Genomic DNA, 12750 nt, shown 5'->3' with positions numbered 1-12750 from the left:
ACACCTGCCTGCCCATGGGAAGTAGTGAATGAATTCCTTGTTTTGCTTTGCTTGCGTGCGCAGCTTTTGCTTTACTTCTTAAACTGTCTTTATCTCAACCCACGAGTTTTCTCACTTTTACCCTTCCGATTGTCTCCCCCATCCCACTGGGGGGAGTGAGCGAGCGGCTGCGTGGTGCTTAGCTGCTGGCTGGGGTTAAACCATGACAAATGGAAATAAAATACTTAATTTTTATTTTTATTTAAAATATCCTAATTAAAAGTATTCATAACAAGGCTTGTTCCAAAATGTGGGAAAGACGACTGGTTTTGTTTAAAACAACTCAGAAAAGCTCTCTTTCTGTGACGAGATCAATTTCCCTGCCCTGTATGCTCTGAGGAGACTCTAGTGCACGTATTCCACCTCAGTAACAGTTCCCTTCTAGGTCCATGAAAAAGAGAGGGAAATACATTCTGCCTTTTTGTGTATGAGATGTCTACGAGTTCTACCGCTTTAAATCACTTTTCTATTCTTACATGCCTGTTGCATCTCTAATGGAGGTTTTGCCAATATAAACTTCAGAAAAGTGTTATTACAGTCTTAACCACAATAGTTAAATAATTTAAAAATTGCATAGTGAAACCTTTGGAGAGCAAGCAGGATTCAATTCAGGACCCATGTGTATGGGCTCATTCTGAGGAAAAAATAATTGCCTATTCAAAGAGCAGTATTTTGTGCTTGTAATTACAGGACACGAGAGTGATTATAAATGGATTTTGATACACCTATTTTCACCAGAATTTCAGTAGCCTGGGGAAATTGGATGTTAATCATGGCTCACAATGTTATTTGATATTTATGCCTTTTGGCTTGAAAAGAGGTAACAAAAGGTTTTTGCAAGTACATACACATGGACATGCACAAAATAACATGAAACATTTAAATACACAGTCTTTCTTATAAACAAGTCTTAATACTATACCTTGTTCTTCCCTTTTGCAAAGCCAAAGGATGCACTACCAACATTTTCAGTTTTTACATTGCCATTGTGTTGGAAAACTGAACAAAGTATTTCTTAAGCTTGTGTTTAGCTCTCTTCAGATAGAATCTGAAATTCTGTTGAAAGTACAGATCAGTATTACTTTTCCCTTTATTATTTATAATTATATTCTTGTTTTATTTATTTATGATATTTAAGTTTCTCTAGATACATTGTGTTTACAGTAAATTTCTTCAATAAAGGAAATATCAACTATCGCAAGGTTTATGAAAAAAAATAATCTGTTCCTGTATTGTTCCACATTTTAAGTTAATAGATCTCATCCTTTCACTGCTCTTTAATATTACTGGTGGAAAAACACACACCCCCCCAACAAAACCCCAGCTTTGCTCTCTCTTCAGTTCTCACAGGATTTCTTGACTTTTATCGTATTAAACATTGAACTAAACTTAATGAATAAATGGAACTGAAGAAAAAAATTCTTATGTACCTTACAGGAAGATAGGGAAAAATAAAAGCTATTAATAATTGTCAAAACTGATTTAGCACTGTAACTCACACCAATATTTACTTCCATTCTCTAACCTTCTTTAAAACTTCCATAACAGGAATTGGACTGTTTAGTATTTGTTTTTCTTTAAAGTATTTAAAAAACGACATAGGTTGTTTTCTGAACGATATATGTATATGAAATAAAAATGTTTTAAAACTCATTGTTCTTATTCAGATACTCTGTTAATATTATTAACATAGAGTAAAAACATTTATTGTATGGTTGGTAATTATAAACTCATCTGCCACAAAGACAAGCCCTTAAAAAATAATTTTAAAAATGTCTTCTACAGTTTTTGCATCATCAAACATGTAAAATGCTTTACATCACAACTGAACCTTTTTTTTTTTCATTTTTTCATTTTTGTTGGAGAAGCTGATGAAATATATGTTGAAATGAAGTTTGCCAAGTCAAGAATTTGAAAGTTAAGGAATTCACAGTATGTGTGCAAAAGCCTGCGTTCTTCCCATGGTTTATAGAATTAGAGTATAACAGCCAGACATCTGATCCTGTAATATATAATAACTGTTTGCAGACTCAGAGAACCATCGTGCCTCTTAGGGGATATTCTCTAAAACTTACTGAGCATAAACCCCTAGATACGAAGCCTTCAGTGATATGCTTTCCAGAACACATCTTCAAACTTTTCCTATTCTTTGCCCTCCTTTTCTCTCATTGTTACTATCCAGTTTGTAAAAATTGAAGCTTTTGCAATGGCACTTCATATCCCGCTGCCCTCCTTACTTTTTGAACCTGCTGGCTAAGTTCAACCAAACTTGATGAAGTAATTGAATTCTTAAAGCTTCACAAAAAGAGGTGGATTGGTAGAGAAGAGCAACCTTATGCCGGTTGTCACTGAAGATGTGCTGTGACCTCATGCCTTGTTACACACCAGCGACTCCACATCAGGCAGTACCCATATGAATGCCCAGGCTACGCTAGACACGTAGAGCTTACACCTTCTTGGATGCTGGAGTTAACTGATTTAAAGACACCAACCTATAAGAAAATTCTGCTAATTCTGGTGTTCAAATCCTTTTGCTTTCCTGTCATTACCCTTCCTTACATTACTGTAGAAGTCCCTGTGTCCCTTAGCAAGTGCCTCTGATATGGTACCAGGTAAGCAATGGATTATTTTGTTGCTCTTTTTAAATTAAAGGCCCAGCGAGGCCTTTAAATTAATTCATATACATTTGATAATGTCATCGTTTTAAAAACTGGGCAAATTATGATTTGTAACATATTGAAAGTTTCATGAATTGCAGATTCCCAAGTGTTCTGTCTTTAGATCTAATTACTGGAGATTATTACATTCAGGACCTTCTGCAATCACAGAGGCTGGTGATACAGTTTTCTCTCTAATGAAAAAAGTGACATGGCTCAGAAATCATGGTTTAGGCTACGAACTGTCAGAGCAGAGCAAAAAAAGTCAGAGTAAACAATCTTTGGGCTAGAACTTGAGTTGGGAAACAGACAAACAGAAGAATTATTTTTCTGTGTTTGCACACAGGACCTAGACACCCCAGATGCAACTGGGTCCCCCATATGTAGGCACTGCACAAACACTTAGTGAATTGGCTGGTATCCCTAGAACCGTACGTCCTCCAGTGACCAGGGAAGAAGGGAAAGGAGGGCAGAAACGAGTGGCCTGAAGTCATACTGTCAGTCAGTCAGTAACTGAGCTGAGAAATTAATGTAAAGTTCCTGGTTCTCTCTCATCTTCCCTTTTCAATGCACCATTTACTAGTCCATGTTGACTTTATTCCCTAGTAAGATATTGAGTGCATAGCTGAAGAGCTGATATACTACGTCCCTTATATGTGTACAAAAATTTAGGTGCTTATTTGTGCAAAAAACTTGGTGCCTTGTTCGGTTGTTACCACCAGGCCTTGACGTACTGATGTCCTTAGGACCACTGTAGCAAGCAGGGTGCTCAAGCACCATGGTACAAGGTCTAACATGAAAGAAATAGAGGTGTTCTGTAATTGTGATAATGAATGCAAGCTGGTCATGCCGGTTGAGTTTACTATTATTTGTTGGAAGAAGATAACGGGGAACAACGCAATGTCCCTGGCTACCCACAGTACTGCATGAGAGTTATTACAGGCAGGGCCTGGTAAATAATTGACTTTTCAGATTAGGTGCTTGCAAGATCAATGAAGAAAGTGGCAGCTTAGATGCTCACAAAAACTCCCGTGTGACACTAGTGACCAGTAAATCAGGGACCAAACACCATGCAGAGCTACACGTTTCCTCCCTCCCCTGCCTGAGGACATTTAACCCCATAGTCCTACCTTCCCTAACCATCAGGCTACTGGCGATTAATTTCTCACTTAATACTGTTCTGCTTTATGCATATGAAACATTTTGTTGGAGAAGAGACCAGGACTCAGTCATCACCACTGTCAAGGCAGAACCACTCCAGCAGGAAAACGTAAGCAAACCTCATTTAACACTGGTCTACAGCTCCGCTCGGAGCTTAGAAACGGATTGGATGCAAGACGTGTTTTCTTCTAATAGTTCTGTGAAATCTAAGCCTAGTCAGAAAATATTCCATAAACATGACCCAAATAAATTTTCTTGTGAACAGGGCTTTGTGCTCTAAGATGTCAGTCCCTACTTCTGCAAAGCCTGTTCAACTTGTTTTTAGAACAGAGGTCATAGACCAAGAACTGCCAAAAACTCTGGCTAAAAAAAATAAAAAGTTGCATCTTGCTCTAGGGGTAAAATGGTTGTTGGAGACATATAAGGATATTAAACCGAATCAGCCATAAATTGGTTTGCCTGAACCAACCAGCCCTAACTTGGTAATCCTCACAGAGTGTTACTCTTGCCTTCAAAGATTTTCAGAATACATCCTTCCTTCCCCCATTATTAAATTTATGCGGCTCTAACATGATTACTGACTCCTAAAGCAGATTCAGGCTGCTGAATCAGTGTGGTAATTTCATAGAGAGCTGTACCTCAGCTGCTGCCTAAGAACAGCAGCAGCAGTAGAGAAGAGGAAATGGAAGATCAATGCATCTGGTACCTTCAAGACTCAGAAAGACTTTCCACAGTCCTAGCTAGCTGAACAAGTAACTACAATAACAAGGAGCCAGTTTGTCAAAGGACCTCAGCCTACTGGGCACTGAACTGCTCTGAAAAATGTGGCAATTAGTATCACAGTGGAAGCAAATGAATGTCCAGGACTTCTGAAAATTTAGCCCTTAGCATGCCCTAAATCCACTGCCCAGTTCTTTTACTTGGTTTCCCTGGCCTTACTAGTTCAGCCCCCATCACTATTTTCTCCAAAACAGCTATCAGCTGAGAAAGCAATCTAGGTGTTGACATTGAAATGAGCTTTGTTTCACTAGCTGTTTGATTTCTGAAGCTTAGGCAATTACAATTCTTTTTTCCTCATGTCATCTTTTGCCTTCTTTTTATTACAAGGCTCCACTTAAATTTCTTTTTCCTGACAGATTCAAGAACAGGTGTTTATTTGCACATTTACAATTTTCATGGACTATTGGGATGAATTCTAGAACTTTTATTCAAGAAATTAGTTTTTGTTTTACACCAGTAACTTCTACATCTGGTAGAACGATCTTCTACAAAGATCATTCAAAGAACTGGGAACCTAAGTTATTCCCTAGCACTAAAGCTATCATACCATTCACTCTTTTATGCCTGATACTCTGTTGGAGTTTCATTTTCCTCCTGTATCTGTTGGAAATCAATCACTTCCAATTGTGGGTTTGGGGTTTTTTTGGTTAAGGAGACTAACAATTAATAGGAGTTGTAGCCACAATAGTAGATGCCCTTGCCACTACTCCATCAAACACTGGCTGGGGCCTTTGGAGAGATCCTTACATAGCAGCTTGCAATCACCCTAAGCAGTCACATTTCTCTCTGTAAATTAAATTTCTTTAAAAAGTCTCATTTTATCCTGAGGCTGAATTTCTGTTCCAGTAAATTCTGATCTACAGAGACATCTACTTCCTATTGAAGTTGATCAGAGCTGCAGGTGACCGGTGCCTCTATAGCTCAGACCCCTAGGCTGGATTTCTCCCAGAGTACGAATACGTTATTAATATGACCTAGCTGTCTTTGGCTAAAAGCCTAGTGAAAAACACTTTTGTGCTTTTCACAGAAGTGAGATGGTTGATTATGGCACAGACTCCCAACTCTCCTTCTCAAAGGTTTTTGCCTGGAGTTTATTTTAAAACCCATTTTTTTTCTAGTGAAGCCTTAAGTAAGGAATAAACATGTAAGAACAGGCTCTCAGAACTTTTCTACTTTTTCAATTAAACAGAATTGAATGAGATAAAGGGAAAAAAACCCCCTCCCTCCTTCTCCAATGTTTTTTTTCTCAGTTGGGATTAATTTTTCTTCAGAAAAATAGAGGTTATAACTGCTTTTTGGAAAAAAAAAAAAAGCCAAGCACACCTGAGGTTTTAAACAAACAGTTCCTGCTGTTAAACAAATCCATGGTGAATTGTAGATGGAAGAAAAATCCCTGAAGCAGAGGCAAAAATCCAGTAGTAGTTCACCAGGTCTGTATCTAGGCTCTTGCTTTGGTACTAATGGGATTTCTTTGATAGGTTGGCTCAGGTTTTTGATAGAAGCAATATTTAATGAGAATATGTTCACAGCTTCCTTTGCTGCCTTAGTTCATAGGTTTAGTTTCCAGGTTTGGTGTTGTACGTTGCTTTTTAGAGTCTGCATTGCACAGATCACAACTGTAGTTTAATTTCTGTGCTCTTTCGTGCTGCAGTGCTCAGATTGCATAAGAAAAAGCTACTCTGTTTTGATGTGTACCTGACAGAGATTAATTTGCCAGGAAGTTGGGTTCAAATTAAGGAATAACATTTTGCCCTTATTCATAGCAACTCAAGATTGCCAAACACACTACAGAATAAAAGAAGCTGTGTGGATAGATATGTTACTCTTTTTACTTGCCAGTTGGCAGCTGAACAATCAAGGGCTCTTGAATTATTAGAAATGTTTTATTATTTGGTTGTTGAGTTATGACAAATGGGTCCCACAATTCTTCTTCATCTTAAACAGAGGTTTCAGTAGGTGATTCAGGAAGAAACCTTCTTTAGATGATCTATTAAGTTCTTGTCTAGAGGAGAGAAATTTAGTGTTGTACTGGTGTGAGGAGCCCTCAGTCCCCAGGGTTAATTGATACAATTGCTGAAAAGGGCTGTCAGAGACAAACAGTCAATTATATCAAGGCTGTAGGAGCTTGATGACAAGCCTCAGGTCAAATCTCTCAGCACAGATATATGCAATATTTTGTCAGCTGCATTGATGCTGCATCAGGGAGAGAAGGAAGTAGTAATACAGGCAAAGCTGCAGCGCTTTGTCCAACTTGTTGGGGCATCATGACTTGGATTTTTCATACTCAGAATAGAACTAGCATAAAGAAATAATGAATTATTTTAGATCTAGTCATCTAAGAAGAATTTGGAAAATAGACCTGAAAATGTCATCCCAGAATTGCATACTTTAAACATTAAAACAAAGCCAAACCTCACAAACCCCACAAAAACCAAAACAAAGAATCCTCTTCCTTCCTCTGATCTTTTCCCTCTCCCACACAATAAAACCTTACTGGAATGAAAAATAAAAGATATCTCAACTCTGCCTGTAGAATTGCTCTGGCAATGCAGCAAGCGGCCTGCCTGGGAGAAAGGCAGGGGAGAGAATAAAAGATATCTCAACTCTGCCTGTAGAATTGCTCTGGCAATGCAGCAAGCGGCCTGCCTGGGAGAAAGGCAGGGAAGCGAGAAGGCGGCAGAGAGCCAGCGGGCAGGTTTTGCGGGGAGGGTTGGGCTGGAACTTCAGCATCATCACACTGTGTTTGCAAAAGCCTTTGATTTTTGACAGGTATGTAAATTCATAGAAAAGTATGGTTAGCAAGTTTACTGAACTAGCCCAATCTTCTGGTTTACTGTCTTTTTACCGTTTTGTTTGAGATCATCACACCATGAAAGGTAGAAAATGTGTTCAGGAGGGAGAATACATCTGAGAGAGACTTCTGCAGTGTTTCTGGATCACTGACGTATAATAAGTTAAGTGACTTCCCATTCATTTTAAGAAGTAGAAAGTTGGATTGTGATCAGATTAAATAATTCATATTAAATTGTATTTGGTGGTGAAGGGACGAATGACATCCCAGAATACCTAATTTTCATTGTCAAAAGCCACAGTTATTTCACTAACACTCTCAGTGCTGCATCTTCATATTGTCCAGCCCCACATCTATGATTTATAGATCTCAACTTCTCTCCCCAAATCGAGGATTATTTACATTATATAGAGAAAGAAATACATGCATCAAAGATCACCCAGTGGGACTGACTCATTAGCAACTTGTAAGGGTGGTAAAGCATAAACATGAAGATTTCCTGCGTCCTATGCAGTTGCCCTAACGCCCGAGTAACAGTTATTCTACTGCCACCCAAATACCTCCTGATGAAAATCGCAGTGAAGCAGCTGCACTTCCATGGCTGCATTCAGTCTGACTCAATCAATCAGGGCTGTTTGACAGAAACTTCTCATTAAAAAGTCTCCTTCCAGCAGAGTGCAGAAATCTATTGTAAGGCTTTCATTTGTGGGAGAAAAGAATCGCTTCTGTTTCTTGCTTTCACTTCTAGCTCAAGATAGATCTACTAGACCTTTTCTCCTCCACTGTTCTTCTTTGAGCATCTGGGCTTAGTTACAATATTGGTTTTCTTCAGCTGCTTCAACAGATTTACTCCTGTGTGCATGTAAAATAAAGTAAGAATAGAATGAATCTTCCCATCTTCCCCCTTTCATGCCACATGCCCTTCTCCTCCACAGTATCCAAAATGTAGGTACAACCCAAGAGTGCATGCACGTGTCAGTGCGTGTATGTTCTTGGTACTGACCATAACAGGATGACCCAGCATATTCTATTCCTTTATTCCTCTCACTGGAGAATGAAATATTTTAGTTTTGCAAAGGAAATAGAAACCTAGCCACCTCTTTGAAACAAACTACATCAGGAGCTCATGGAGGAAACAAGGCCATAACAGAGAAGCTAAATGAATTTTTTCCTATTTGTTCACTGTGGGAGAATCTTTCTTTACAGGGGTGCATCAAAGGTTGTATCTCAAACTGAAGGTTTCAGAACAAAGTTGATATAAAGTACAGCAACCATTTCTCAGGATTCAGCCAAGAGTTCTAGCCTAATACTGAACTATAACAGCAACGTGCAATTTCTCACGTCAGCCTTGGTATCAGAAGAATGTAATGTGAACTTCTTTAAGGGTTTCATGGGGTTCCAGAGATAGCACTTACCAGAAAAACCTGACATAATGTGAAAATCTGTAGAAGAAAATCTGACTTATGTACTGGCTAAAACAATACTGAAGAATAAAAATAGTAGGCATATAAGCAAAATAGTATACTATGGGAGAGTCAAGCAGGATATTTATGCCTCACAAATCTGTTGGCATTCTTTGAGGAAACCGAGAAGGGTGTAGATGAACGTGATCCAGCTGATAACATTAATCTGGAGGGGAGAAAGCTTTTAAAAGTCTTTCCCAAAAGACTTTCACTAAGATGGGTAAAAGGGAAGGCATTCCTATGAACTAATAATGGACTAAAGCATAGGAAAAAAAGGCAGGAATAAAGCATTAGTTTTCACGATGGAAGGAAATAGGCATCTGTGCTGGGGCCTGTTCACTCTACTGTATTCATAAATGATCTAGAAAAGGGATTGGATAGGAAGAAAGTAGTCAGATGGGTAAAAACAGAAGCTGACTGAGAGCCATTGCAGAGGAGGTCTTATACTGAAAAAAATCATCAATAAAATGGCAGATGAAAATCTGCATCAGTAAAAGAATTCCAGCTAGTCCATAATGATGAACTGTAAAGTAGCTAGTACCACTCAGGAAAGAGATTTTGGAGTTGTAATAGATAGCTCTAAGAAAATATCAGCTTGATGCTAATCAAGAAGGTACTAGGATGTTAGGCGTTATTTTGAAAAGTATGGAGGACTGCCATACATGCAGTTTTGATTCCCATCATCTCCTAATGAATACAGTTGGCTGAGGAAAGGAACAGAAAAATGTGACAAGCCCAAAGAACTCAACCAGCAAGGAAAGAATGCATATACCAAGCCTCCTCAACCTATAAGAGAGATGACTCTATGAAAACATGATAGTCAGGAGTGACATGAAGAAGCTGAATAGAGAATGATGATTCACTCTTTTTCATAATATCAGAATTAGAAGAAAGCAAATGAAGACATATTTTGACCATACCTTCCATACTTAACTGTGAAATTGATTGCCAAAAGATCTTGTGGATGGAAATGGGTTCAGGAAACAAACTCACTTAGATACAGATATACAACTATACAGTGTGCTAGCTCTTCTCTCCCCTTGTCATTTACTACTGTCCCCTTTCAGAGGGAAGATACCCAACTTTGGCGTTTTAATCTAGCACACAACAGCTCTTTTTGTGTCCTTTACTGCACTAGCAAGGAGTCGTGTATCCTCCATCTCCTCTCGGAGGCCAGTGAAGTGCTATTTTAGGAATTTTTCTGCATGTTCTGAACTTCTTTCCCAACAGTGCCTAGTTCCTCTGAAATTAAGGCTTCCAGTTTCAATGCAACTTCTGGCACAATGCAGTACTTCACCTCCAATTTTCTACAAGATATTGTCTTGTCGTATTTCACATGTTTTATGATTTTGGGATTGTCTCAGAAATGCTTAGTGTTGGGCCACATAGTAATGACTATTATTGCAATTTTTGTAACCATTTCTGAAAATTAGTTTAGTGCTTATGACCAACTTTGGCCTATCTAAATTTGGAGACAGATTATGATAGATTGCCAAGAAGAAGAATGATATGCCTTTTAGGACTGTTTTTCCTAAATATAGGAAAGAAAAGAACAACGAGGTGGAATGGAGCAAAAGACTACAGATAAAACATGGAAGAATCGGGATACTTTGACCATACAGAATCATTACGTATTAAAATTCCATCCCTAAATGCAATCAGTATATATTAAATATGTTACATAAGTATAATTGACCACCCAGCCGGCATGGTGGTAAAGACTGCATAATGCTGAAAACTATTGCATATACTGTAAGTATAGAAAATTCAATAATAGAAGAACTCACTTATCCCCAGTGGCAAGCATTTGGATACATTTCACAAGAAGAAGTGATGCAGGGACTAAATTTTTAGACATTATAATGGATTTGCATATTATGTTAGACTATTTCTTGGAACAATAAGAATTTACAAAAGGAAAATTTAATCCCAAGCAACACAGAACCTGGTAAATGTGTATCTGACAATGATCCACTCTGTCACAGTAGTTAAAAAGCCAAAACATCCACTACATAACATTTAGGTTCAAAAAGGGGAATTACATAAAAAGCCATGAAAAAGGACTGAAAGAAGCATTGGGAAAGGTAAAATGCTTTCAGATATCAGGAAGACTGATTAGAGACACCATGTTGGTGGCCCAGACTGAACCAGGATTGCCTATCAAGAAGAAATTACTAGAACAACAAGAAAAAGTTTTAATAGCAAAGTAGAGGAGGTTAACAGAATTAGTAGACTACTTCAAAGTTTGAAATTGTGTTCAAACAAAGGAAATACGAAACTGGTGGTATAAATGTAGAACTTCAATAAAATATAAAATATATTGTATGCAACACAATGTATTATAGGGATATATATTAACACAATGTATTTATATTATATACATACACAGAGATGTTATAAAATATAAAAATACAAAAATGGCAAGTTAATGTAAACCCAGAACATGACAGACCAAAAAAAGGATTTTTGAGGAACACTTGGTAAAACAATTCAAATCTGTTAAGAACTTTTTCCAAAACATTAGAAACGAGAAAACTAGTAAAATGCCAAATAGAAAATGAGATACAGTAGGAGTAGTCAGGGGGCATAAGACCAGAGGGGAAAAAATCAAAGTAATCTTATTTTATTGCCATGAAACAGACAACCTTAGGTAGATTTCTGTGCCAGAGTCATCTTTACAGGATACTAGTTTATGAAACTATGGCCAAAACTGAAGTATCAGCAAAAGAGCCTTTACAACAAATAAATAAAATTCTTAATAAACCATCAGATCGGAGTTCTAAATTTCTAATGGAATTCCAAGAATTCTGAAGGAATTTAAATATGAAATTGGTAACAGTTAAGTACTGTGTGCGCAGTATACCACTTATATTGGCCTTGCTGTCGGAGAAATAGAAGATATTTTTATAATGCCAGTTACATATTTTTTAAAAGGCATCCAAAAGTACTTATGGATCAGCAATTTTGATTCGTCTGACGTGCAAATTATGTGAGGCCATAATACATACATGAATGTATAGAGAGATGGCAAATGTGTTATAATGAGGAATAAATTATGCCTCACAAATTTCTTAAAATTCTCTGAAAAAAAGTCCATGGAAATACGGCAAAGAATGATCCAACTAGTGAAGTGAAGTAAACTGCAGTTTTCCATAAAAATTTAGACAAAGTCCTTCACCAAAAGGTGCTAAAAAATTAAACTAGTGTGGTACAGGAGAAAAATCTGCTCGTGTACAGAAAACCAGCTAAAAGGCAGGAAACAACATGGACAGACAGGAGTGGCAGCATTCCCTGGGACCAGCTCTTTTTTTTTCATCATAATAAGAAAGATCTGGAGAAGGGGTGAAAAAAGGAGTGACGAAGTTTCATATCATGTGACAATCAACATTGAAACAAAGGGCAAACAGCTGATGGACTCAACGTCAGGTATATTATCACTTAGGAAAGACTCCTGAGGCACTGTTGGTAGGTATTTGAAATCTACTGTACAAAAGTCCCTGGCAGTCAAAAAGAAAAAAAGAAATACTAGGAACTATTAGGAAGAAACAGAAAACAAATAGGAGACCATCATTATGACACTGCATAAATTCATATCCCAAATGTTACGTATGGTACCAAAGGTACCTATGAAGATAAACAGAAGAGCAAAATTATATTTAGAGGTATCGAATGATTTATATTTCAGAGAAAATAAATATCAAAGACCACAACTGTTTAACAAAGAAATGACTTTTGGGCACAGGGAGCAAGGGGAAACAGAAATCTGTTGGATAACTATGAAATGATATGAGGAAGGGGTTAAGGGAACAATTTTTCAGCATTTGTTGTGCTATAGGAAGTAGGGGTACCCAATGGTAAG

Source organism: Aptenodytes forsteri, unplaced genomic scaffold, assembly GCF_000699145.1.
Source record: "Aptenodytes forsteri isolate BGI_AS27 unplaced genomic scaffold, ASM69914v1 Scaffold150, whole genome shotgun sequence".
Lineage (NCBI taxonomy): Eukaryota > Metazoa > Chordata > Aves > Sphenisciformes > Spheniscidae > Aptenodytes > Aptenodytes forsteri.
This window is presented reverse-complemented; position numbering follows the sequence as displayed.